Raw genomic sequence first — 22,487 nt, forward strand, 5'->3', positions numbered from 1 at the left:
TCAGCTCACCTAACTTCCCTACCATCATAAATCACCTCATGCTTAGGTCATAATAACCAAGCACACTTAGCTCATCCTTAGGTTAGCATGACCAAGCACACTTAGCTCACCCTTAAGCAAATAACGACTTTGAGCCCTCTATCTTGAAGTTTAGAATGTTTTCTTTCAAACCATATGTCATTTGGCCTAGTCTAAGGTCGAAGGAAAAAGTTAAGACCGAAACAAATTACTAACTCATTTGGCAGCACACACAAAATTCATCTTGAGTATGGTTCTGTGTTTGATGTGTGACGAATTCCAGATTTATCCAATGGGGTTGCATTTTGGATATGTTATAATAGACACCATTGGAACAACTTCCATGAAGGATTTTGCCTCATCCGAGCCGTGTAGGTTACTGAAATAAGGCTTGGAATGTGACCTATGAAAGTAGATTGAAAAAGAAGTATATCCCAAATTCAATTTGTCTTTAAGCTCTTCTTCCATTCATCCAAATCAGGCCTTAACATGCTTGAATTGCATGAATTATGCTATCTTGCTCTATTGACCTACAAAATAGACAAAGAGAGGTAAATGACTCAAAATGCTAAGGAACTAAGCGAATAAGGCATATATATATGTATGAAATTACGAGCTTAACAGATATGTTGTTTAGGAATGTTTGAAAGGATATGTTGTCTTGGGATGTTCAAATAGATATGTTGTTTTGGGATGTTTGAGTGGATATGTTGTTTTTGGGAGGATAGTGCAAAACTTCCTTTGTAAGGTGCTGCATTTTGGGTTTTGGGATGATTTGTGATGGTTGTTTGTGATGGATATTGGCAATGAATTTTGGTTTTTGGGATGATTCCAGGTTTAATTGGATATGGATTTAAGGTCAAATTAATTTTGCTATTATACCTTCATAATTATAGACATTCAAGGACATATCCTAATTTCTGTCAACCTTCTGTAACTATGTGCCCATCACATGAGGTTTTTTTTTGTCCTTTAGTGCCCTCTAACTCGAAAGAAAAAATATCATTTTTTGTCTGTGTAATTTATTTGTATTTGAACTTTTGTCCCTATAGTTTTCAATTTTGTTTTGCCATTGTAGCAATTCAAGGACACGTCAAAATTTCCATCAATTTCTTTCACGATGTGCCCCTGAACTGCTAAAACTACAAAACTACAATGACAAAATTGACAAAATTGAAACTATAGGGATGAAAGTGAAAAAAACCAGTAAACTACCGGGATCTAAAGTGATTTTTTTGCAAAAGTTTTAAAGTTTAATTTAGTTGATGTACATCTGTCATCATTTTAAATTGGGAACATATGGGGTAGAGAGAAAGTGGGCACAATAGAGAGTTTTTATCACAAATAGCCAAAATTTACCCCTCACTTTAGAAAATGTCAGTTTTTATAAAATCTTTCAAATATAGCCAAAAACTCACCTAAATAGACACAAATTCCCTTAAAAATTAAAACCCACATAAACTTTTAAAGTTGGAATATATTGAGTCTTTGAAGAAAATTAATGCGTGAAATCGTAGGTGTCCAACAAAACCATTGTCTCACAGGTGCCCATCATCTCTCACTGAGATTTTGCTAAGTGATGATAACCTTGTCCAATCGCACGTTGCCCAAGTAAGAAGAACATATAAACTCACTTGCTAAGCAAAGTATTGCTAAAAAAAAATAATCTAGCTGAGTATGTAGCACTTGGATGGAATAACCTAATAGGTAGTCAACTCCTACCCTCAATCAACATCAACTAAGAAAAAAAATTCCAGCAGGCTTTATTCATCACCCTCAAAAGTTTACATTAGAAAGTTTAAGAAAATTATAAAATTAAATATTCATCCATTATTCACTATAATTCATAAATTTAAAGAGTAAAATATTACACTATATCTACAAGGTAGGGTGAAGTGCAATCGGATTCTTGCAAGTTTGTCAATAATGCCCAGTTGAACCACATCTTGAACTCATAGTGCGATGGAGATTCTCTTTTCCTTGCCTATGCCATACTAGTTTCGTGTAATTGGTGGTCAGACAATTCTATCTTGTACGCCATTAGAACAAAAACCTCATGACTGAACAGAGTTCTATATTTGATTTGATCTATAGTATAGTGTATGTAAAAGCTTTTACACTATTGTTCATGAGATTAGTCCCAAGTTTGTATAGTGTTCAAATTTGTGGGACTTTCTTCTACTATAATAGGCTTACTTCTTCTTGGATTTCTTAGTTTTTGTTTTAATTCTAACATTCGTGGAACTTACAAGTCTTGGGACTGAGACCAAAGAGTCGAAAGTATAACCATACCACCCAAACCATCACACCATTAAAACACACCTAAACTGATGAATATTTCAATTCCTAGTTCCTACCATGCCAAAGAAAGGAATAAACAATTAAAAGAAAGAAGCAACTGCACAAAGAGGTACAAAATATGCAGAAAGAGAAAGAAGAACATTACTCACTAGTAGTTCGACCAAGGGCGCAGACGTGCGTGCTCATCTGACCAAGGCTACAGACGTACGTACGTGTGATTCCAAACTTCGTGTAGTAGGGTTTTATTTTTTAGGTTTATGTGGGGTTTTATTTTTAAGGGAATTTATGTCTATTTAGGTGAGTTTTTAGTTATATTTGAAGGATTTTATAAAAATTGACATTTTTGAAAGTGGGAAAATTTTGGATATTTTTTTTTATAAGGCTTTTTATCACAAAATGTCTCAGAGGTTTATGAAACTATCAAATTACTTTTTTTTTTTTTGTTATTTGTGGTCTTCAAGGTTTATATGCGTGCTCACAAATAGTCATTCCGTCAAAAATTCTGTTAGTTTGCAGATGTGATGTAATAACCCGATCCTTAATTACTTTTTAATCATTAATTTATTCAAGTAAAAGATGATTTTACCCCGAAAATATTTTATTGGGTCAAAAGTTGACTTATTGTTTGGAAATGAATTTTGGGATTTCAGATGAACCGTTGCATAGAGCACGTTGAGATAAGTTCATAGATACGTAGTGGGCTCAAATTGGAGTTGTAATGAAGAAGTTACGATAAAAAATGTCCTAGTGGAAAAATCATAAATTTTTCAAAAAGGGATTTTAAAAACATGATCTCTCTCTCTCTCTCTCTCTCTCTCTCTCTCTCCCAAGCCTTCCCATGCGCATCCCCTCCCCATCACTGTTCACCCAAAACAGTCCCACCCATGTCGTCGCCACCTTCGGCCACCCCGATCGACGAGACCGATCCCATTTGAACCGTCTCTTCTCCCCGTCCTTTCCCAAACAATCTCAGCGGTCGCCGCCCACCGTGCTCGCGAAATCTACCAAAACCCGATCGAATTTTTACTCGTTTTTCCAACGCTGGATTGAGCGATTCAGACGACCAATCCTTGCGTAATTGGCATGCTTCTTTATCCTTTCAATGTACTGTAGCTGCTGGTTGTGTTGGTTAAGAAATTTTTTTGAGTTTTGAGACGTAATTAAGCGATGGAAGTATGGCTGGTTTTCGGCCTCCGATTCCAGCCATTTCTGTACACTTTTTGGGGTAGGTCCAAGAACAAAAGTTGCTCCACTCTAGGTGCTGATCATGTAGGTATATGTCTTGACTAGCGATTTGGAGATTTTCCAATCGCAGGAATTGCTTTGGACACCACTCCTCGAGTCCTAAAATAATCCTCATGTCAACCCGAGCACGATGGTATGCTCGGATTTCAATTTGGTAACCTTTTGATCGTCGATCGGATATCACATAATAAGCGTTATCCTGGTTTGATATGTTTGGACAACTGGATCGACTTCATTTTTGAATATGTTGATCTAGGCACTTCTAGGATCGTGGAGAAATTCACGGATCAAGAATCGGAGTCCTGGATACTCCGATTCAATATTTCAAAGATTAAGTTAAATGATAATCGTCCGATCATGCGATCCGATCGTTTGATTCGGACCAAACATGCAGAGCATGGTTATTAAAGTATATTGAATCTAAAGGAACTCTCAAATGGGTAATCGGAGGTCATGGACCCCACGGGGTACTAGATTGACGAATATGGAAATTTAAATGCTTATTTAATCTCGAATCTTTTCAGACCATTTCATGTGTCAAAAAAATGTTGAGAATAGGCCTAGGAACTTTTGTAAGTCACGTTCATGCACTTTTGAGGCCGGGGGTTAGGGTTTTGATTTAATATATGTGGTTGAGCTATTTATTAATTAAATGTTCTTTATTTCTTAAATAAGTATTCGAGCTTCTTCAAATCTGCAGGAAGGACCCTTAAAGGGTCAAACTAGCTTGGACACTCAGTGAGTGGACTTTTGTTTTATAAATGGATTTTATGCAATTAAAGTTTTATTGATTGATTTTGAATGAATTATTTATGGCTATTACTTTCCAAGCATAAATATTTGAATTCAAATACTTTTATTAAATTCTGTTATGTTTAAAGTGTAAATGGCTTGGAAAGTAGGAAAGGAAGTGATAACGGGATTAAAGGATTTATTGAGAAATAGAATTATAATTTTTCAGGAAATGTTTTTAAACCACAATAGGTACCCAAGATGTTGCCTTCGGATAAAATGTTGCCTTTTGATAAATTGTTGTCTTCGGTTATAATGATGTCCACGGACATCCTAGTTGCCTTCGGTTGAGTCAACACCGTTTGACAATGTTCCACGAGTTTCGGGGATGCTCGGACCGTGTGGTGCGAGGAATGCGGCTCATGTGGACCAAGTGTCCCCTGAGTCTTGCGAGGAATGCGGCTCAGGCTGACTAAATGTCCCCTGAGTCTTGCTAGGAATGCGGCTCGGGTGACTTTGTGTTTTCGAGACCTGCGAGGATGTGTCGCATTACGTGACACAAGGAATTGACGGTATAATGTGGGAAATGAATATAAAGATCATGGAATTGACGGATATATGATGGGTACACTTAGGTGGGAAAGAGATTATTTCTTTACAATACTTTCAAAAGATTTTTATGATTCGAGTTGAATGCGTGATTAGTTATATGTATATAAATATGCATGATTTTATTCTTGTACAAATATAGAACATGAACATAATTGGAATTTTCTAAATGGTTTTAACAGTGGGGTAAGTATGTTAATATTCTATTTTACAAAACTTTATTTTTGTCCACTCATAGTTTTAAATGTTTTGCGTCCCCAGGCAGTAGTCGTGTACCAAAGCTCCACCACAAGGAGAGTGACCACTCTTCTCTCATACTTTCTACTATTTAGGATTTCTTTTATAATCGAACTACTCCTGTAAATTAAACTGATTAGTATTGCTCTGAAATTGCACTAGGATTTCTGTAAGGCCTGAGGCCACATAGTTATGTTGTTGGATTACTTGAATGTAAACTTGATGCATGTTGAAAGGTTGGGATTACAATTGCATTTTGTACAGGTGGAAGAATTTTGGGAAATGACTATTTATAGGGGAGACTCTGCCTAATTTTCAGAAGTCAAACTTGAGATTAACTTCGATTTCGTTAGAAGGGCAATTTAGTCAAGTGTGTCCAAGCACTTACAGTGTCGGACACACACAGGGTTTGGCTCAGATTCCAAAGTGGAATTTAGATCGGGTCCTGCCATGTGACATATATATGGAGCTCATATATCCAATCATATAGTGTCACGTGTATTTAAAATGCAATATATATATTTAAAATAATTTAAATTTTAAAATACAACTTTTCTTTTGTTTTTTTAATTTTTCTGAATTTTAAAATTTTAAATTATTTTTAGAATATATATTGTATTTTAAATACATGTGGCACTGTATTATTGGATATGTGGACTCCTCATATAGACCTGACATTTGTGTCGTGTTTGCATTGTTCGTTTCAGAGTTCGTGTCAACCCGCTTTTCTTAACGGGTTGACACGACACGACATGTTAAAAAAATGGGTGGAAAATATCAAACACGAACACAACTGTTACAACTCACGAATTAAACTGTTACAATTCACGAATTACACGACACGACCTGCTTCACTCGTTAAAAATTAAAAAAACTAAATATAAAATATAAAAAATAAAACCAGAAATATTAAACAATTAAACAAATCAATCAGTCATAGTGCGTCGTCGCCTAGCCCTCATCACCACCGCCATCTATCCCCCAAAATCAACCAACAAGTAGTTATAATCATAAGGAGCAGCGGATTAATATTAATGGATGTAGTACACCACGAAGAATGGCATCATCAGCCTCCATACTAGTCCGTAAAAGATCCAACCGGAGTCTTAGATCAAGGGTTCGGATCCAAATGCATTCAAGTTTGCTCAATGATTTGCAAGAGGCCATTGTTGGTAACAAGCCTTCTGTGCTTATCTTCCTTGTCATTCCCCTTGCAATTGTGGCTGATTTTTATTACTTCAGAAGAGTAATCACTTTATTATTATCATATGTTTTTCATCTCATAATCAAGGAATCTAGGTGGCAGAGAGAGAGAGAGAGAGTAGGGGGAATGGGGGAGAAAGAGACGAAAGAGAAGAAAGAGAAGGAGAGAAAAGAAAATTACATATATGATTTTTTTTATTTATTGATCAAATTATATATATGATATGATGTATAGAAACCAAAAAAATTAACAGCACCTAAAATAAATAATAATAATAATAATAACAGCAACTAAATAAAAAAAGAAAAAGTTAAAAAAGCTTAGAAAATTAAGCAACAACACCTTTGATGTACAACAACAAATATTTACAACAACAAATATGTTGATGTTCATCTATATATGATGATGGCAACAATAACAAGTATTCAACCAACAACTATTCATATTATAATGTACATCAATATATATACTATTGTTCATCAATATATGGTGATGTACAACAACAACAAATATTCAAACACACGATGAAAGATCATACATATATGAAAATGTAAAAAAAGAGGAGATTTTTTTATCTTCACTTGACAAGCACACACGTCTAAGGATGGGAAAGCGTAGAACACGTTTAAAGTTTCTAGAGTTGACATAAAATTTGTCAGGACCTTTTGTATTTATACTTACCACTTTAATTTCTAACGAAATCAAGCAACTTATGAATTCCTTCAAAATAAATTACTTTTTGAATACACCTAAATTTTGTTTGACTTTTAAAAAGTCATAATTGAATACACCTAGATTTTGATATTTTTTTTAATGTCAATTGAAATTTGAATTGAATACACCCAAACTTTTAAAAACTCTTTTAAAATCTAAATTGAATACACCCAAACTTTTAAATTCTTTTAAAATCTTAATTGAATATACTTCCCTAAAAAAAGAAAGAGATATAAATTTACAAAAATGCCCTTGAATTTAACAGGTTACGGTATTCGCGAATTGACACGACACGACCCGTTAGCTTAACGTGTGACTAACAGTCAACATGATATCAACACGACACGATAACTCGGACCTGAATACTGATTTTTTTTTTTTTGTGAATTCGTGTCGTGTACAATATTGCGTCTATACTCATATATATGTTAGCAAACTAATAGAACTTGATGACCATAGATGAAAATAAAATAAAATGAAGGGCGCAATTTCGCGGGCCTCAGACACGTGTTGCGATATAAAGCCCTTTCGATAACAGTAGATCTGAATCGTACCTAAAACCATAAACCCTAACCCTTTTAGGTCGAAGCTGACAGTTTGGCCTCCGCTCCTCTCAAACTCTCAACTCTTCAACCCGTCTCTCTGTTGTAAGGTAAGACCTCTTCAAACACCCTCTTTCTCTCTCTATCCAATCTCTATCACCGTATTGTTAGTATTTTTTCATCCTCTTTGGTTATGGTTCCAGCGAACTGAAGACATAGGGTTTTGTGTTTGGTTTCAGTTTGTTCGAATTTCATTCTGTTTTTGTGAAAATTATACCATTTCTTGATCAAGTTATAATTCGTAACTAACCCAAGTTTCAATTTTCGTTGGAAATTCTCTTTTTATAAGCAGCTAAACATGCCTGTTTTTTGCCTTCTGTTTCATTAGTATAGTTAATCCAGTTTGCATCTTATGTACGCATGTATCGCGAATTATGATGCTTTGGGGACCATATTTTCTTTTGTTGTTAAATTTGTCAGAGTAAAAAGAAAGTCAATTGTTTTACTGCTTGCCTGGTTGTTTTCTGAGTTCTGTCAAATGCGAATTAAACCACATGATCCACCGCTTGTGCAGGCCCCCGTCAATTCCTTTGAATCTTTTATTTTTAAACTTTCAACTTTGTTATCTGGTGTTTTGGCATCTATTACTTTTTCATGATGAATGTTATAAATTTGGTGATGAAATTAGTGTTTAATTATTTCAGTAGAATAGGAGGTCCACTACATGTATTTAGTTGTTTCTGCCTATAGAATCCATGTTAATGGTGATTCTGTATGCCACATGTTGGTCGGTATTGATACATGTTATATGCATTTGTCTGGTGGCTGATGTGGTGTTGGTGTGGTTGTTGTCATTTTTGGGTTGAGAAATTGACTCTTGTGCCTTAAAAAATATCATGAATATAAATCAGATGTTTTAAATCAAGTGATTTTCTGTAAAGATCAGTTTTTGAAATGGTTTCTACTTTCAGTGTGTGGTAATCAACCTTGGTGTTAACTTGATATTTATATATAGATTTTTTTTTTGTAAACAGTCCAATAAGTAAACATGGTGCAATATAACTTCAAGAAGATGACTGTTGTACCGAGTGGGAAGGACTTCATTGACATTATCCTGTCTCGCACCCAGAGGCAGACTCCAACTGTAGTCCACAAGGGTTATGCTATTTCCCGCCTCCGTCAGTTCTATATGCGTAAAGTAAAATATACCCAACAGAATTTTCATGAGAAGCTCTCCACAATCATTGATGAGTTTCCTAGGCTGGATGACATCCACCCTTTCTATGGCGACCTTCTTCATGTTCTCTACAACAAAGACCATTACAAGCTTGCACTTGGCCAGATCAATACTGCAAGGAACCTTATTGGTAAGATTTCCAAAGATTATGTGAAATTGTTAAAGTATGGTGATTCACTTTACCGATGCAAATGTCTCAAGGTTGCTGCTCTTGGCCGCATGTGCACGGTTATAAAGAGGATTGGTCCTAGTTTAGCTTACCTAGAACAAATTAGGCAACACATGGCAAGGTTACCTTCAATTGACCCTAATACCAGGACAGTATTGATTTGTGGTTATCCGAATGTTGGAAAGAGCTCATTCATTAACAAGATCACTAGGGCTGATGTGGATGTCCAGCCTTATGCTTTTACCACCAAGTCACTCTTTGTGGGACATACAGATTATAAATACTTGAGGTACCAGGTAATTGATACACCAGGGATTTTGGACCGCCCATTTGAAGACCGTAACATTATTGAGATGTGCAGCATAACAGCTTTGGCTCACTTGAGAGCTGCGGTCTTGTTTTTCTTGGACATCTCGGGGTCTTGTGGGTACAGCATTGCCCAACAGGCAGCTCTTTTTCACAGTATTAAGTCTCTGTTTATGAACAAACCATTGATTATAGTCTGCAACAAGACTGATTTGCAGCCACTGGAGGGTATATCTGAGGAAGACAAGAAGTTGGTCACGGAGATGAAAGCTGAAGCTATGAAGACAGTGATTGGTCAAGGAGGTGAGGCTACCAATGATGAGGGGGTACTCTTAACCATGAGCACTCTGACCGAGGAGGGGGTAATTGCTGTAAAGAATGCAGCTTGTGAGAGGTTGTTGAATCAGAGAGTGGAATTGAAGATGAAATCCAAAAAGATAAATGACTGCTTAAATCGTTTTCATGTTGCAATGCCAAAGCCACGTGACAATAAGGAAAGACCCCCATGTATACCTCAGGCAGTTTTAGAAGCTAAGGCTAAGCAAGCAGCGGAGAAGGAAAAGAGAAACACAGAAAGGGATTTGGAGAATGAGAATGGTGGTGCAGGTGTATACTCTGCCAGTTTGAAGAAGAATTATATCTTAGCTAATGATGAATGGAAAGAGGATGTCATGCCAGAAATTCTTGATGGGCACAATATTTACGACTTTGTTGATCCTGATATTTTGCATAGGCTTGAGGAATTGGAACGAGAAGAAGGACACCGTCAGGCAGAGGAGGGTGATGATGATTTTGAGATGGATGGATTGGAATTGTCTCCAGAAGAGCAAAAGACATTGGCTGAGATAAGGAAAAAGAAAAGCTTGCTCATTCAACAACATAGAATCAAGAAAAGTACAGCAGAGAGTCGACCAACTGTACCAAGGAAATTTGACAAGGACAGAAAGTTCACAACAAAGCGAATGGGGAGGCAGCTATCAAAGTTGGGACTTGATCCAACTGAGGCAATTAACCGAGCTCGAAGCAGATCTGTCTCAACCAGGGGCCGGAAGAGGGAGAGATCACTTGACAGGGATGATACTGATGGTGGTCATGCCTATGGATGTAGATACACCCAACAAGAAGCAACGCATGTTATCTAGATCCCGTTCGAGGTCAAGATCAAGGCCTCCAACTGAAGTTGTCCCTGGAGAGGGATTCAAGGACTCTGCTCAAAAGGCTAAGGCACTACAAAAGGCCAATAAATCTAATAAGATGAGAAACAAGAATGCTTGTCGTGGAGAGGCAGATAGGGTCATTCCCACTTTAAAACCAAAGCACTTGTTCTCTGGAAAACGATCAATTGGAAAAACTCAAAGGCGTTAAAATATTTGAGGTACTCAGACACATTGCATCACTTTCAGTTCAGCTTGTCTTTGTTTGGAGTACTCATTGGAAACAGTTATATATGTTGATTTTCCTTGTTCTCAGACCAGATTTAGGGATGCGTATGCTTTGTGCATATCACATTATTTTTGGGACCAATTGCATTCTATTTTTTGTGTCTGTTACATGCATACCTCATCAACTTGCGCACCCATGTATCGGATGGAGATGTGTGAGAATAACATTCTCGTAGCTACCATTAGGAAATTTTTGGTCCATTAGGAAATGCTAGTGTCATATTTATCATTAAAATTAATCTCCTGTTCTGGGGTGTTGATTTCACTTAACTATTGAAGGTATTAAGACTGAAAATGTATATTTGTCATGTGCTCAATGTTTCTTATGTTTCTGCCAGTAATCAATATACTTTTTCTTCTTGCAGGGAGTTAGGTTTGTGATTTGCTGTATTATGCACCATGGAGTGTACTTGCTGCTGAAAAAGAACTTGGTTCTTTCATCTCTGGTTCGGCAGGAGATTGCAGCACTCGAGATCATGCAACCAGAGTCTCACAGTTTCCTTATTTTTCAGTTCTGTTTTTGTTTAGGAAATTTTGGATCCGAGGCATGCCTCAGTTACAGTATATTGAGTGGATTTGGATTTACAGACAAATAGTTGTCTTTACCCTTTGCTTTTGTAATTTTCTCGTTTGACGATATGTGAAACTTGGCCCAAGTTAAATTGCCATTTGTTTGTTTTATTCATCTTCGAGCGTAGTTTAAGATATTGTAACTTCTTGTTATCAAGTCCGGGATTGGATTCTGCAACTTCCTGCAACATAAGAGTGATGAAGCATTTTCATTAAACGTGGGCGATTTAACAAATTCTGAGCTATTTTTAAGATCCAGTTATGTTGGCCTTTCTAATACTCGGGTTTTTTCCCTTTAATTTCTAGTTTTTATTCTCTTATTGTTCACTTTCCTCATGTTGCAAGTGCAGTTTTGTGATCAATGAAATCAGAACAGAGGTTGCCTGCATTTCCTCAAAGGTCATGCTTTTCTGTAGAGAAATGTTTCATTCTTTCTTTCTGCGGTGGAAATAAAATGAGAGTCGAGAAGTTATTTCGTAGAAGAGTTGCTTTGTTGGCCCATTTCGATGCTCAATATTCCTTCTCTTGCCTAACGCATCTTATTTTTCAGATTATGAATCAGTACTGTTATAAACGTATAGAGGATGGCTCTCCATATCTATCTAACATAGGAACTCGTCACATGATAGATGATCTAAAAACAAACGAATGCTCCAAGTGGAAGAAGAAAAAGAAAAGAATGCCAATGTGTTTCAATATTTTCTATGTCCTATTAGGGCTAACAACAGAAAGAAAACAGCTACTTTACAGGAAATGCAATAATGTATTGTGATCATCCTATGGAGAGATGGATGGATCAACCTCTATCCGACTACATCCGGGCAGTTTCTTCAACCCCATCCGTCTCATTTCATCACGAACCTTATTAGCATCGTCCCATCTATCTTGATTAGCGTACGTATTCGACAATAGAGCATAAGTTCCAGTGCTTACTCCTGTACTCTTGAGGAGATCATCCCTGACCCTCTCAAACATCGTCTCATTCCCATGAATCTTGCAAGCATTTAGCAGTGCTCCCCAAACAGAGCCGTCTGCTTTCATTGGCATTTCTTTAATGAAACCCTCTGCTTCCTCCAAGAACCCTGCTCGGCCATACATATCAACCAGACATGCGTAATGCTGTGTTTTAGGGACAATCCTGTAAACATCTTTCATAGCATTAAAGAATATCAACCCTTGATCAACTAGGCCTGTATGACTGCATGCTGATAACAAGCCAAGGAAGGTCACATCATCAGGAGGAATCCCGTGGACTAGCATAAGCGAAAAGAGCTGCAATGCATGCACACCATGGCCATTCATGGCCATGCCGCTTATGATGGTACTCCAGGAAATGATATCCTTGCAATCCAGGCCTTTAAAAACTGAAATCGCCATACCCACATCGCCACACTTGACATACATGTTGATTAAGGCATTTCCTACATTGCCGTTCACCATGAGATCTGGCCGCATACTTACATAGTTATGCACCCACTGCCCTAAACTCAATGCCCCAATCGAAGAACATGCTGACGATGCGTTGACAATGGTAGCCTCATTAGGCACAGCTTCTCCTCTTTGCACCATTTGTTGGAAAAGCCTCACTGCCTCTTCACAAAAGCCTCTTTGTGCATAACCACCCACCACGCTAGTCCAGGAATACACATCTCTCTTAGGCATATTTACAAACAGGTACCTAGCACTCTCCAGAGACCCACATCTCAAATAGAAATCTAACACTGCATTGTCCAAAATAATATTCCTTGCACGTAAATTCCTCAGACAATAGCCATGAACAGCTTTACCAAACTTGAAAGCTCCTAAACTTGAACAAGCAGACATAACAATGACAAGAGTAGCATAATTAGGCTCCATGTCCATGGACATAAACTTAAGAATTGCTTCCTCTACAAATCCACACTTAGCAAGACCCGAAATCATCGAAGTCCAGGAAACAACATCTGGGAGTGGTATCGAATCGAAAACCCGGGTAGCGGAAACAATGTCAGATTGAATTAGGTAGAAATGGAGCATTGAGTTTTGGATGAAAATATCGGAAAAGTGACCGGATTTGAGGACGTGGGCATGGATTTCTTGGGCTTTATTGCGTGCATGTAGCAAGCAACAAGCCTTGAGAGCATAAGTGAAGGTGTAGTGGTTATGGGAAGTTGGGTGGTGGAGCATTTGGTTGTAGAGGAAGAAGGCATTTTGTGGGGTGGGGGAGTTTGTTAGGTGTCCCAGTAAAGGGTTTAAGAGTTGGGGTTTTGGGTTTTTGATGAGTAGGGCATGGATTTGGTTTAGTGGTTGTCTCATTGTAAGATGAATACATGGTCATGAATCGCCTGAGCTAATTCACCGGAAAAAAAAAAAAAAAAAACATACGCCTGGCAAGCCAACAAAACGCGAGGAAGAAGATGGCCCAAATTATTTATTTATTTTTATAACCTAGCAGAGGACGACGTCGTCTGGCCAAAAGCCTTTATTAAAGTTTTAAGGCTAAATTATTGAAATGCCTCCTGTAACTCAATTTCAGTCTCAGTTTCCTCCTTGAAACTCTAAGGCCCCGTTGGTTTGGAATGGATTTGAAGAAATCAATTTCATGTCATTTCTAAGGAATGGGAATGAATATTCATTTCCTATGTTTGGTAATGTCAAGAAAGTAACCGTGAAATTTCACTTTGTTTCCTTTCCCATGTTTGTTTTGAGTAGGAATGAAAAACAAATTTTGTATAATTTTTCAATTATACCCATATTAAATCAAATAAAAAAAGAATGTATTTAATGATACATTGTAATTTTAAATTGTTCATGAGGACAAAATAGTCATGAAAATTGTGCATTGAATGTTGGCTCATTTTCCCAAACTTTCCCATAAGGAGGGAAAACAAAACCCAAGTTGAGAGGAGGTTTCACTTTCCCCCTACTTTCCCATGTACTAGGCAACCATTTCCCATGCCTGGACTTACCAAACATGGGAAAGCAATTGAATTCTCATTCCTAAGCCTCTTTTCCCATGAACCAAACGGGGCCTAAGTGTCTCACTTTCTCCCCTGAAACTCCATATATTGTCTCACTTTGCCTAGATTCCGTCCAGCCCTAACAGAAGTCATCAAATCTTAACCGCCAAAAATAACCTTCACTTACAAATTCAGATACTCTCTGAATCTGCAACTACACCAGACTCATTTGCAAAACCAAACCCTTCACCAAACTCCAAGAAACAAAGAACAACCTCCGACAATGGCGGCAGCCCAACTCCTTCTCTCTCTCATCGTCCTCTCAGTTCTCTCTCTCTCCTGCCTCCCGCCCAAACCCTCGTCAATGCCGCTGAAATCCTTTCAGATTTCGACTACACCTCCATGGCTCTGACCCTCGACCTCGCCTCTCAAGCCCTCCTCCTCTCCTAATCTTCTTCTCTCACCATCTTCGCCCTCACCGACACCGCCTTCTCTCACTTCGGTCAGCCATTGCTGAACCTCCTGCAATTCCACATCATCCTCATTTATTTCTCTCTCCGATCCCTTAAGTCCCTACCTTTCAGCACCAAGATCTCAACTTTACTCTCTGACCGCTTTCTCTCCGTCACCACTTTGGCCTATGACCCCAAAGTCTCACTCAACAACGTCCCCATCACTGTTTCCCTAATTTTCGATGATGGGTTGTTGATAATTTTCTGAATTGATAGGTTCTTGGAATGCGTTGAGTTCGAAAGGGTGCCCCGTTATGGCTTCGCTTCTTGAAATGCAATTTCATGGATTTTTCTTCAAGTACCAAACCATGATGACTGTGTTTGCTCCAATTTGACAAGTCTTGATGAACCGAGTTGGGAATTTGAGTGAGCAATCCTCCATCTTTCATCGCCATGTGGTGCCCTTTGGGCTTTTGTGGAGCGATTTGGTGAGTTTCAATGATGGGACGGTGTTGAGGACTAATCTGATGGGGTTTACAAACAATATCACTCGATCCCAAGACGTGTTAATGCTCAATGGTGTCTCGGCCATTTTTTCAGAAGTGTATCACAATGGCTGGTTTTCGATTCACGGAATCAGTAAGGTTCTTGAGGTTCCACATAGAACAGAGAAACTATGGCTTCATTTTTCTAGGGACAGAAGAACCTAGAAAAACCGCACATGGGCCTCACGTGTGCAAATTTAACGACTTCTATTAGGGCTAGATGGAATCTCGGCAAAGTGAAACAATATATGGAGTTTCGGGGGGGAAAGTGAGACACTTAGAGTTTCAGGGGGGAAAGCGAGACTGAAATTGAGTTACAGGGGGCATTTCAATAATTTAGCCAAGTTTTAATTGAGAAAAGCCTTTATTAAAGTTTTAATTGAAGCGCATGTTTTGATTATAAAGGAAGGGCAGCTCGTTTACCTTGGATTATGGACTAAAATATCAATAAGATCGCTTTTAAATTTGGCTTATTTCCTTCAAATTCAATTTGCCTTAACTGTAACCCTTCACTGTTTGTTTCTATAAATAATACCCAATTTTTATCAACCAAAACCCATGACTGGGATTCAACTTATCAAGTTACCTTATTAAGCTCAATATCTGATTTATTATAATTTTAAGGTTCTCAAAATACACTTATTTACAATTCAAGATGTAATAGGATTGTGTTTTAATTTTTGGTTCCCTAATTTATTGTGGTGATTCCCTCTAGAGTTTTTATTTGCAATTAATTATCGGTTTTGATTATGGGGTTGATTGGCATATTCATACATTTTGATTATGGTTTTAGTTTGGAGATTGACTTAATACCAAATATTTATAAGGATAAAGAGAGTGGATTAGGATTTATACATGATTCTGTATATATATATATATATATATATGTTTAACTGTATACTCTTATATAATGATCATAGTTGAGTCCTGTTGGCTGCGCAAATCTCACGGCCTGGTGCTCCGGGCCGAGGATATGCGTCAACACGTGACGTCTTTCTTTTGGATGCGGTGCGGTTGTGCGCGGGCGTGCCAGCACGGTCTACCGCGTCGAGATGGTGATGAGGTTTGGGTAGAAGATGGTTAAATGATGCGCCTGTTTTGCGTTCAACTCCTAATCAAACGATTGTGGCCGAGAGAGGAACTGATCTCGGCCGTCAGGTTCACGACCGAGCTACAAGGTTGTTTAGTGGTGGTGTTGGTGGCGGGTTTTAGGCGGTGCTCCGGCGCGTTGCTAGAGAGCGACGGTCGTATGATATATGGGGTGAATGAGATGATAACAGAGATGGTGCTCCGGCGCCTTGAAAATCAAGGGTCGTATGATATATTGATGAATGGATTTTCCTTACAATCTACCACTACTCCTAGGAAAGCAAATAAAGGTATTGAAAGTGTATTACAGGAACGCATTTAATGCCCTGGTCTGGTGGTTGGTGATCTGACCTCAAGTTGTAAGATTACTTGTGAGAATGTTTGCGCCTAACCATTCTGATTTCCATCATCAAATCCTGACTTCAGTCACTTCCCTTCTTCCCTTGTGCATTAAATGCTTCTTGCGACTAGTGGGTTTGCTGCGATAGTCAGAGGCATTACTTCATTAAATGGGGAGTGGGACCCTGAGGCCACGTGGCGATTTAACCACAGTATCTTCGGCCGTGTCTTTTACGGCCTTCGGCCTACAATACTGCGGTTGCGAGGCCGAGAGGATTCTGCCTTTGCAGTTTTTTTTGTTTTCAGGAAGGCGAAATGCCTAACGAAACGGTAGGTGCTAGGACCGAGAGGAAGTCCCTTCAATCAGTTTATGACCGTGATTTATTAGGCACAAACAAGTCCATGTTTGTTAGTTCGATAGGTAACTTATTTGACGTTTTTCATTTCGTAATATAGCAATGTGTTTTCAATATGAGGTTCATGTTTGTGAACTGTATACCCTGTGGAGTATTGGAGTCCGGACTAAGCAAACTTATCTCAATTTAGTTTAGTTTAGTTTTTTAAAATCTTTATGCTCGTATTTATTTATTTATTTCATTTTTGGTATTGAGTCATCATCTTGTTATCTTTTTGCTATTCAAGGTGAGTACATTCATGATTTAAATGTACGCTTATGCAGATTAGGAAAGAAATAAATTCTTGATAGGCAAGATATGTTTGTTAGTTTGGTAGGTAAACTCCCCCCCATCATCAATTGGCATTGTTCTTTTGTCTCAGGTTGTCCACACTTGCATTCTATTTTGCTGTTGTGCAGTTCATCCATTCGATAATATTACGAGTTCTTTTGTTTTAGGTTTGTCCACACTTGCCTTCCTACAAACGCTTTATATATATATATATATATATATATATATATTTTTATTGTTACATGATGCTGCATTTTTAATTATTTTAAATGTTTAGATTGATATTCTTGTACTTTCTTTGCTACATCAAAATGGAACCTGTTGTATTTGGAAGATGTGTGTTTAAGGATAAGACTGTTTCGATTCCACTTCAAAGTGATTGTACTCTAATGGTTTTCGATTATGATATATGTTCAAGATTTAATGAGCTCAAGGTTGGGGCTTTTGAGATGACTTACCTCGTGTCGGATCATCCTCCATTTGTACTAGAGACCGACTTAGATGTGCGTGTTATTTATCTGTCATTAATGAACGAGAAGAAATATACAATTACAATTGCTATTAAGGAGTGCCTGTTGCTTGACAAGCAAAACGGTGTTGATGATGTGTTTATTGGTGAAGGTATACACATACTGCTGAGAAGGATTTCATTGGAAAATATGCAGTACCATATGGTCATACATAGTTCTCTCATTCATGGAAGAACTACATCAATTCATGTAGAAGTTTACAGGTGGGGTTATTGAGTTTATAGAAAAATTGTGCAAGTATGCCATTGAGAAAGGTTAAGGTTAGGTATCTTAAAAATGAAAAAGTGAGAGTGACTACCTAGTATTCTAAACAAGTGTCTGATGGTTGTAGTTGGCGTGTGCATGTGTCATTATGTCCTGCAAATTGGCTTTTTTTTAATACATTTGGAGCCTGAACAACGAACACACCTGCAACGGACTCATCCGTGAATGTAAGAGAAGCATGATGTCTTCAAAAATTGTGTCCTCCATTTTGGTCAACCAAATTCAATCTAAACCGTTGATTAAACTAATTGAAATTTGCAAGGATTTCAAGAAGAACTATGGGTTGGACTTTTCTTATCACAATGCATGGTATGGTAAATAATTAGCAAAGAAAAGGGTCCATGGTAATGAGTCATTGTCATATAAACACTTAGCTTGGTACATGGGAGTTGTGTTTAGCTCAAATCCTAGTTCACATTGTATGTTGGAGTATGACCCAAAGACATCCCGATTCAAAAGGTTTTATTTTTATTTTTATTATATTTATTCTCCTTCCATGCTTGCATAGAAGGATTTAGATTTTGCATGCCATTGTTAAAAGAAGCTTATTTCATTACCTTGTTTGCTACTACTAGGAAAAATGGAAACCAAGGTAATGAAATAAGCTTCTTTTAACAAAAAAACATTCAAATTCAATTGACGCCACTCTATATAGGTAAACTATACATTATTGTTTAGGTAATACTGTTTTATATTTAGGGGTTTGTTCCTAAATATTTTATTTACAACGCTAAACACACACCTGGTTAGGTTTTTTGTTTGTTTGTTTGTTTTTGATTTTGTTGTTGCTATATTCGTCTCATGAAAGCCTAATTTCAGTTTGTGACATATCTGCCATTACAATAAATACAATGCATATTTTCTTTTTCCTCAGTTGTTGGATGGGGAAAAGAAAAACTTGCAGCAGGGGCTTTGGAAACCATTATAGCAAAGGATTCAATCTTTGCATCCTTCTTGAGCATTGTCTCCCAGTGTTGGGCCTTTTTATGAACAAAAGAAAATGACTCCTCTAATTTTGACAATGGACTCAATCTCAACAAATCTCCTCTAATTTTATCTAACTCATCATATAGACCTGCATGAAATTCATAAATACGGTCTTTTTGTATCTTAGCCTGTCGAATCTTCACATCATCAGGGCATTTCATGTTGATTGGACGACGACGGTCTTGTTCCAACCAAAAACTCTTGAGCTCAACAAAGTAGGATGCAATATCGCGACCTCCTTAAGTAATAAGGGTTGCTTTATACCGTAATTCATAAATCTTCGACTCATCAGACGTGTTATAATACATATGGGCTGTACTCTCCCATACATCTTTAGTTGTTGGTAGATCTAAGAACAATTCTACCAAATCAGGTTCCATAGTTTTTATCAACCATCCTTTAACAATGGAGTCCTCAATACACCAGAAATCAAAGCCCGGAGCGTCTTCCTCCACTTGCGCCACCTTCCATGTCAAATAACCTCTTTTTTCCTGGCCTGACAAATGAAGCAACATCATATTCGACCAAGTGCTATAGTTCTTTCCATTCAACCATATGGTGAATGGGGCAATGGAAGTATCATTGCGAACCGTAACAATTGGTTGCACCATGTCAAGATTTTTACGGATTTCTAAAGCACTGGAAGCAAGGTGGGGTTGTCTGGGGTATCTTCAAAAGCCATGGAAGAGAGAGAACAAGTTTGGATGGGTTGGTGTTGTAGGAGTCTTTTGTCGCACTAGGTTTGTGATGACAAGGGTTCAGCCATTGTTTTGCGACAACTGGGATTTTTTTCTTTCTTTTCTTGTATTCGGCGCTAGAGGATGTTGATGGGTAGGGTTTGTATTTTTATTTGAGAGACTAGGGTTAACCGGCTCTAATACCAACTCAAACTAAACACAGGATGGAATAATTGTGATTGATATTGTATTTCTCCAAGAGGAGGATATATATATATACAAGTACAAGTTCACTTTTCCTACAACGAAAGTAATTAGCTAATTACAAGGAATCCTAACTAAGTAATTATTCTAATTAGGAAGCATAAATTACACCAGGAAATCAAGGATCACAGGATCCTTGAATTATCGCTCACGCCAACAAGAATATTTTAAAAAGTGTTATAACAAACCTGTTCTTCCCATACCAAATATTGATAGGCATGCACAATAGGATTTTGGAGAATATTTTGTGAGTCCGCCAATGACAAAGAAACCACCATGGAGACCCAAGGTGAAGCGTGTCAAATCGTTAGGGGAACAATTCAGGCCAATAATATAGCTACCTCATAGGAAAAATAACATCACCAAATCACTTGTGCACTCATCTAAGGATTTTGTTGAATACATAACGTGCACAATTGAAACACAAGCCCAACCTTTCAGTAGTGGACAAATTATGCAAAACATAAAGTACCTATTATAAAACCTAATTTTAAATGTTGTTTTTTGGTTATTAATGAATGAATAATTTACTTATTCATTGAGGGGCTCATGGACGTGCAATTTTTTTGGGTAGATATGATCAGACAGAGGAGACAAACAAGAGAGCACTAAAAATGCAAAACACACAAAAACGTATTTTACCTGCAATATGCAAGGTCTCACAGACACACTTGCTACGTCGGTGTCGAATGCTCTGGAATCGAATGCTTCAATGATGGGAATTGATCAAGGCTGAAATGGTGGTAAACTAAAATTGTTCTGAATGAAACGTTCGTTGCTAGTGATTGAAAACGGTTGGATACATATCTGGACTATAGTGGCAACTAATGTAAATACATAGAATATTATGACCTCTTATATCTTAGGGGACATTTCAGTTTGTATTTGAGTTTTGAACATAGCAGTTATATATTGGACTCTCTCTAATATCACCGATATTATCGTTTTTTGGGGATATTTTGGGACATATCGATACACATATCGTATAATTATTGAGAATATTAATGATAATATTGGAAAAATATCGATGTTGACAATTTCTCACACGCTTCAACAAAATTTGGGGAAAATATCACGATAACATCGAAAATATCGCGAACACGCAAAGGGGTATTCGAACCCCTACCATTCCACTCCTCCAATGCCTTAACCACATTGTTGCTGATGTTTTTTGTGTTAGTAAGCTAAACTATTTATATTTATACTGTCTTTCTTAAGCTGTTTTTAGATTTTCATATGAGCATGTGACTTTTCCATTTCAATTACTCACCACATTTCCACAAAGTACATTTACTCTTCACAGTACACTTACTCTATACATAGAGATGATGAAGATAGCGAAAAATTTGAACCTCATAGGAACTCTATGTAGTACTAAGTGATTATAAAGTATAAAATATTGTAGTAAAAATCATTATAAATAAATGATTATGGCGTGTTTAATCTTCTTTCATTAATTACTACATATTTTCTACACTAATTAACATATCAACTTGAATTAGTTAAACCCATCATGCAATGCATTTTTATCCAATTTTTTGTGGTAAACTAATAGGTAATTGTGAATAAACATCCTCCAAAGTTTCAATACAAATTTCCAAGTTTTTCTTACAAATTTTGTGGTTTTTATTCAATTTTTACCGATATCGATAGTTTCCCGATATTTTCATTGAAATTTCCGTGTTTTTGAATCACCGATATTTTCGAAACCATCGATATGTTATACCTTGCCTTGGACAGCCTCTACCTCACATATACAGTACTTGTAGCATTCTAAAGCAGAGGGCTGCTGCATTTGTTCGTGACATGATGCTACAATTCACAAATTGCAAAATTGCAGAGGGAAAAATATCCCCGAGTACAATATTCCCACAATCATCAAAAGCAAAATCATTTCCTCACCAACAAATTTAATATCATTTTCACACGACTTTAATCTATTGGGAGGAATTCTTTGCAAATTGCAACGCTCAGAGATTAAAAACGTAGCCTCCAATTTTCATTTCTTGCGTAGTGATATACAATTCTTGAATCTAACTCTCTTTTGCAGGATCAATGAGTTCTTCGTCTATCTTGAAGTCAGAGTCTAGGTGCCGAACAGTTTCTTCAAAAAATGATTTCTAGGGAAAATCTGGACAGGTTCATCCCCAACAAATCAGCGACGGATTTTGATTTCGTGGACTTCATGCTGACTGAAGGTAGGAAAGATCCAAAGCCAAATGTTAACCCAAGAATAGGCCGGTGGTGTCGTCTTTCTGGATGGCGCTTGTGCCTACTTTGGTTGAACTTGAGGGAACTAGTGTGGATCTTAACGTTGGTGGCAAAGGAGGTTGATGGGAGCTATGCGGTGGTTGTCGTCGTTCCGATCACCCAAGTTTGGTGGTTCCAA

The 22,487-nt window shown here is 37.4% G+C and overlaps 3 pseudogenes across 1 annotated transcript; 2 read left to right on the forward strand and 1 right to left on the reverse strand.

Moving 5' to 3' along the window:
- Nucleotides 1–7,576: 7,576 nt before the first annotated feature.
- Nucleotides 7,577–11,261, forward strand: LOC103326677 (nucleolar GTP-binding protein 1 pseudogene; annotated as a pseudogene). The gene is made up of 3 exons (XR_016125119.1): nt 7,577–7,712; nt 8,637–10,689; nt 11,122–11,261. The product of XR_016125119.1 is annotated as a nucleolar GTP-binding protein 1 pseudogene (transcript).
- Nucleotides 11,262–12,024: 763 nt separating this feature from the next.
- LOC103326676 (pentatricopeptide repeat-containing protein At1g08070, chloroplastic pseudogene) lies at nt 12,025–13,715 on the reverse strand (annotated as a pseudogene).
- Nucleotides 13,716–14,335: 620 nt separating this feature from the next.
- On the forward strand, nt 14,336–15,704 carry LOC148919063 (putative fasciclin-like arabinogalactan protein 20; annotated as a pseudogene).
- Nucleotides 15,705–22,487: the final 6,783 nt, after the last annotated feature.

Source organism: Prunus mume, linkage group LG3, assembly GCF_029339155.1.
Source record: "Prunus mume cultivar Tortuosa linkage group LG3, ASM2933915v1, whole genome shotgun sequence".
NCBI classification, from domain to species: Eukaryota; Viridiplantae; Streptophyta; class Magnoliopsida; order Rosales; family Rosaceae; genus Prunus; species Prunus mume.